Genomic DNA, 5,991 nt, shown 5'->3' on the forward strand with positions numbered 1-5,991 from the left:
AACCTATGCCAAGCCAAAAGAAAAACCTTACTTTCTTAACACGGAACAAACCAACCCTAATCATCCCTAATGTCTTATGCTTAGTGCTCCTTATGCATTTCAGATTTATAGTGTAACTGTTACCTGGCCAGGATGCGATTCATGTAGTAGCATAGCACGGAGAACACTTGGCGGCTGTCCAGAGACATGTCCTCTTGTGCAGATCCTTCCATCATCTCCGGCCTGAGTTGTGGGGCACCGATTGAGATAACTGACCTCTTTGTGCAGTTGCTGGAGCACCATGGAGAAGAAGAGGCTGCCCAATGGTAGTCCCTGAAGCCAAGAAGAACAGGGGAGGGATCACTAGTAGATAAAGGGCCTTTAGTCCCGGTTCATAAGGGCCTTTAGTTCCGGTTCCCTCCACATGGCCGCTACCTGGAGGTCCACCTTTAGTCTCGGTTGGTAACACCAATCGGTACTAAAGGAAATTTTATGATCTTTTTTGAATTTTTTTGAATTTCTTTTTGATTTTCAAATTTCTGAATTATTTTAACCTCTAATCTCTAATCACCCCTCATCATTCCAAATCATCTAACTTCCCGAACGGTCACCCATCCTCTCACTACTCCAGCCTGAGCACGCTTAACTTCCGGGTTCTATTCTCCCTCGTTTCCAAGTCTGCACTTGTTGTTTTCCTGACAATAGTAAGATGTCAATCCTATTAACCCTCAGGAATTTAGCTTGAGCATGAAGTCACACATTTCACTTTTGAGTTTGAAACTATTGTTCTAAAAAACAATAATTATTTAGTAACACTAATATTTCTTGAATAAGTAGTTTGACCACAGTTTGACCCTAGTTTGACCATATTTGACCAAAATTCAAAAAAACTAAAATAATTATTTAGTAACACTAATATTTCTTGAATAAGTAGTTTGACCACAGTTTGACCATATTTGACCAAAATTCAAAAAAAATGAAATAATTATTTAGTAACACTAATATTCTTGAATAATTATTTAGTAACACTAATACTTCTTGAATAAGTAGTTTGACCATAGTTTGACCAGATTTAACAAAAATTCAAAAAAACTGTAATTTGAGCATAATTTTTTTCCTTTTAGAATTTGAGGATTCTAAAAATTTGCAAACAGGTCGTAGGCGGTCAAAATCGGAAGCGGATTTTCATTCTGAACATTTTGATATATTATACGTTTTTTTCCGACATCGTATGCAAAAGTTATAGCCGTTTTACATTTTCCCTATTTTTTTCCAAAACATGTCCAAATTTAAGTTTTTAAATTTTCCTAACTAGTAGATGTAGTAATATAACCACCTCTCGAAGGATTTTATTTTTTGAAGTTTTTATCATTTTCTTTTGATTTTTTCAAAAGAAAAAAAGGCGATCCACGGGGGGTGGGGTAGAGTTTGAAAATGGGACCTTTAGTCCCGGTTTTTGACACAAACCGCACCCTTTAGTCCCGGTTTGTGTCTCAAACCGGGACTAAAGGGCATCACACCCTTTAGTCTCGGTTCGTGCCTCAAACCGGGACTAAAGGGCTCAGGTGAACCAGGACTAATGCCTTAGCCGCACGAACCGGGACCAATGCTCACATTAGTCCCGGTTCGTGACTGAACCGGGACTAATGGGCTGACCCGGCCTGGACCTTTGCCCCCTTTTTTACTAGTGGATGATTAGGAGTCCCTGCACCATGGAGATAATCGCCATCATTCCTCCAATGTTGCTTGTCTCGAGCTCTTCTCCTCTGCAGGTAGCCGCCCTCGCTGCTCACACCATCGGACCCTCATGAGCTACCTAGCCGTGTGCGCCGCCACCAACCTTCCTGATGGGAGAGATTGGAGGAGGAGGAGCAATGAGGAAGAGAAGAGGACATGGGAAGAGGAAAAAGAGAGATGAGGGGAGCGCACCAATTCAACTCCCTCAGCAAGGCCGCGATGCCAGCATCGCTGAGATGTAGGAGAACACCGTGCACGCGCTGTGACCAGGAGTGGTCAGTGCAGAAGGCGACCCACTGGTTTGGGACGTGCGTCGGCGGCGGCGACTCGTCCACCATCGCCTTCTTGTTCTTACGGCCGGCCGGCCCCTCGTGCGTGTCTGACGTGTACCTGCCGGCGGGGGTGCCTTTCGTCGCTCGGGTGAGAGAGGAACGCCGTCGCTGGAGGTTGGCGTCGATAGTGGCGGCGGCGGCGAGGGGAGGTCGGGGAAAGAGAGACGGAACGAGAGGGGCGTGCTTGCGGGCTTGAATGGGCTTCGAGTGTTAACATGCCCGATTAACCAGAGGCCACCGTTTTTTTCTACCGGAGTAGCAGCCCCTTAGGACAGCGACCCAGTTAGCGAGAAACCGAGCATCGGACCATGCCAGCCTTTCGAAATTGTCACGGGAGTAGCGGCCCAATAGGCTAGCGCTCGGTGGTAGTGATCGAAGCGACCAAGCCCAAGATTCCGAGCTAATCGCAGCACTGAAAACGACTGAAACCGACGATCGGACGTTCAGAAACGCTAATGGCCTGAGAGGCCTAGGAGGATGCTCAGTTATAATATATCTAAATATAGGAGTAAGACTTAAGAATAGATTCACTTTAGTTAGGACTTAATAGCTTCATTTTTTTCTCAATCTTTGGCGATAAGGTGAACGGTGTAACTCACTCAGTCTATACGGTGATCGTTGATCGAGGAGGCGAGAACGGTTCGCTAGAAACTAGGAATCCCTGCTGAAATTTAGTTACTCCCTCCGTCTCAGTGTAGTGTCAAAAACGCTTTTATATTGGCCCTGTTTGGTTCGGCTGTAGATTTCTAAAAGCAGCTGTGAAAAATCTGTTGTGAAAAAATAGCTGAGAAAAATATGATGTGAAAAAGATGTAGGTCATTTGGCAAACCAGCTGATACAACTTTTTCAGATTTTGGCCCGTAGCGAAGCTAGATTTTGAAAAGCATGTCCTGGACTGCTTCCGCTTTTGGTTCAGATTTTGGCAGTGGATTTCTAGAATCGAATTCTGCTGGATCCGCCCTTTAGTTCAGATTCTGCTGCGCGGCAGCGGAATCCGTCGATAAAAGCTGAACCAAACAAGATCATTATGGGACGTATGGAGCAGGATTTAGTGGCCAAAATTGATCAGAAATTCATGTCACAAGTTAAAACAACAAAAAAAAACAAAAAATACACAACATGAGTCAAAAGGAGGACCGACTCACCAGACCGCAGGCGGCCTATTTTGGCGATCAACAAAAAAAACAAGAATACGATCGGAGGAACAGTCGCCCATCGTCGGCGCTGGAAGCCAACGATCGATTTTTTAGTATTAGGTTATTAGAGCATCTCTTGGCCCCCAGAAGACGCTTAAAATCGCTCTCTGAGGATGCACCGGCACAAACCGCGTGTTGGAGGTGTGATGCCCCAAGTCTCGGCGCCTACTTTTTTTTGAAAACCACAAACACGGCGCAAATTCAATCAAACTTCGGTGAGTTCATACATATTTAAAATATTTAGAAAAAGAAAAAAAACGCTACTAGGCCCGCCTTCTCCCTCGCCGCTCCTCGCCTCCCGCCGCCCTTGAAACTCTACATGCCGAGGAGGCTGTAGAACTGCGTGTAGTCGCCGTCGTCGCCTCCTCCGCGGCCGCCGTCCCTGCTGCAACCCTCCCCAGGTTGGCGCGGCGGTTGGACGGTCCGGGGGCGTCCTCGTCCTCGTCGCTGTCGAGGATCACCATGCCTTGCTCGTCCTTGCGTCCACGCTTGTGGGAGGCTATCTCCTCCAGGGCCCGGCGCTGCTGGACCATCTCGTCGCGGAGGTAGTCGTCCCGTGCCCACTGTAGGGCGTCCTCGTCGGAGAAGCCGCGCCGGGCTATCTCCTCATACTTCGTGGGGAGGCCGGGCTCCGGCTTCGGCCTGACGAGGACGAGGCGGCCAGAGGCGGGGGTGGAGTCGTCGATGCGGACGCCGGAGCTGCGGGTGCGCCAGCTGACCGGCGTGTCCTAGGGCTCCGTCTTGGCGGGACGAAGGCAGGGAGAGCCGGACGAGTGGCCGGACGAGGAATAGGACGCCCCCAGGTCCATGCGCCTCGGCGTCCACGAGCTTCCACGTCGGCGAGAGAAGGACGGGGGAGCGGGTTACTCCAGCCTCGGCGTGTTGCCGCCCTCGATATACTCGAGGACGGCCTCCAACATGCGGCCGGGCACGCCCCACCATCGGCGCCGGTCTTCGGAGTTGAGCCTTCCGGAGGGCACGACGCCATTGGTGGCCTCGAGCTGCTCGGCATGGCGGCGGCGGAAATAGGGCTCCCAGAGCGGGCTGTCGGGGACGTACCGTGGACCTTCCCTCGCTGCCCACGGCACAGAGGCGCCGATACGCGCAATCTCCGCACGCCGCGCCGCCCCGGTGGGCGGTGGTGGCACCGGGACCCCGCCGACGCTGATCCTCCACGCCTCGGCCACCCGCATGTCCGGCGGGACCGGGTACTCGGCCTCGTAGAGGAGCCGAGCTTCGTCCTCGTGGAGGTGGCGGCGGCCAAAACCGTTTGCCGCCGCGCCGTCGCCTGGGAAGCGCTCGGCCATGGTTGAACTGGAGACGGCGAGAAGAAAGGGAGGAATGGGGGAGAAACGGCGCGTCGGTGGTGGAGAGTTTGTGCGTCATGGCACGCTGGGGTCGGGTTATATAGTCGGAGGCGCCGTGCGTACGCGTGGCGGGTGAGGGACGCGCGTTGTCCGGTCTTCACTGCGCTGCCCGTGAGGCACCAATGGAGGAGACTGACCGGCGCGGCAACGCGCGACAACTTTGGCATTGATTCGCCGCGGGAAACGAGGCGATAAGGACGACGAAGCGGCGAGAAGAGAGACGAGTCGCTGTCAAGGAAGGCCCGCGGCTCTTTTGCGCCAAAAACGATTTGCCCGGTGCCCCCGAGCGCCCCAGCGCGCCGGATTCAGCCTGAGTCCGCCAACGTCAATTTTAGTCCGAACTGACGAAAAATGAATCCTTGAAGACACGACTGAGCCGATTTTCCAGCGCCGACGGACGAAAAATCGCTTGAAGAACCTTGTTGAGGCTCCAACTGGAGATGCTCTTAGCATTCTGGGATTGCGAGGCAGCAGGGACGGGAGTCGGGACGGGAATCTGGTCGCGATCGTCGCGAACTCGCAATGTTTGGTGGTGCTAGCTGGAATAACCAGCGACGCACGCTCACCAGGCCACGGTCGAGTTTTTTTTTTTCTGAGTGAAAGCCACGATCTGCTCGTTAAACTAACGGCATGTACAATGTTGATATTTTTTTTAAAGGAAACAATGATGCTATCTTAGAAATGTCACATAGGATAACTGCTGAGATGAAGGAAGAGAATTCATAAGAAAAATGATTGTCTTCTTTTATTTAAGAGATGATTTCTTAGCATAATTTGTTTCACCATGTTTTTAGGAATTACTAGTTATTAAAGATAAGCCTAAAAGATAATCCATTATAGACATTCTTTCATCATTATCTAAATTCCATGCAAGAATTAAGATAACACTATTTTATCAACTGTTGTACATGCTCTAATAGTATATAGGCCTATCTAAAAATTTTGGGCCTCCAAAATTTATGGGCCCTATGCGGGCTGCACAATGTGCACACCTATAGACCTGGCCGTGACACTAAAGACAATCATCGATCGAATCCCGTGAGACCTGCCGGATACACATCTCCACACGCCCTTTGATGATGCCAGATGCACCGCTGAGATGGGGCTGGGCAGGGAGAACTTTATTCCATTATTAGGGAGTCGCTGCCGTCTCAACTTTCTGAGACGGACACAAACTGTAACAAAACTTAGAAAAACATCTAAAAATGGAACGCTTCCGTCGTCAAGGGCGGGGATTCAGCATGCCTCCATGGGGCCATTGGAGACTAGACAGACCATCCGCGGTGCCGACGGGACCCAGAGGAACCTAAGCTTTTTTTGGAGAGGTAGCGGTGGCGGGGTGTCTACTCTAGTCCATGTCTATTATGGTAAAGCCACTAC

The sequence above is a fragment of the Triticum urartu genome, chromosome 6A (genome assembly GCF_056163025.1).
Source record: "Triticum urartu cultivar PI428250 chromosome 6A, HENAU_Tu73, whole genome shotgun sequence".
NCBI classification, from domain to species: Eukaryota; Viridiplantae; Streptophyta; class Magnoliopsida; order Poales; family Poaceae; genus Triticum; species Triticum urartu.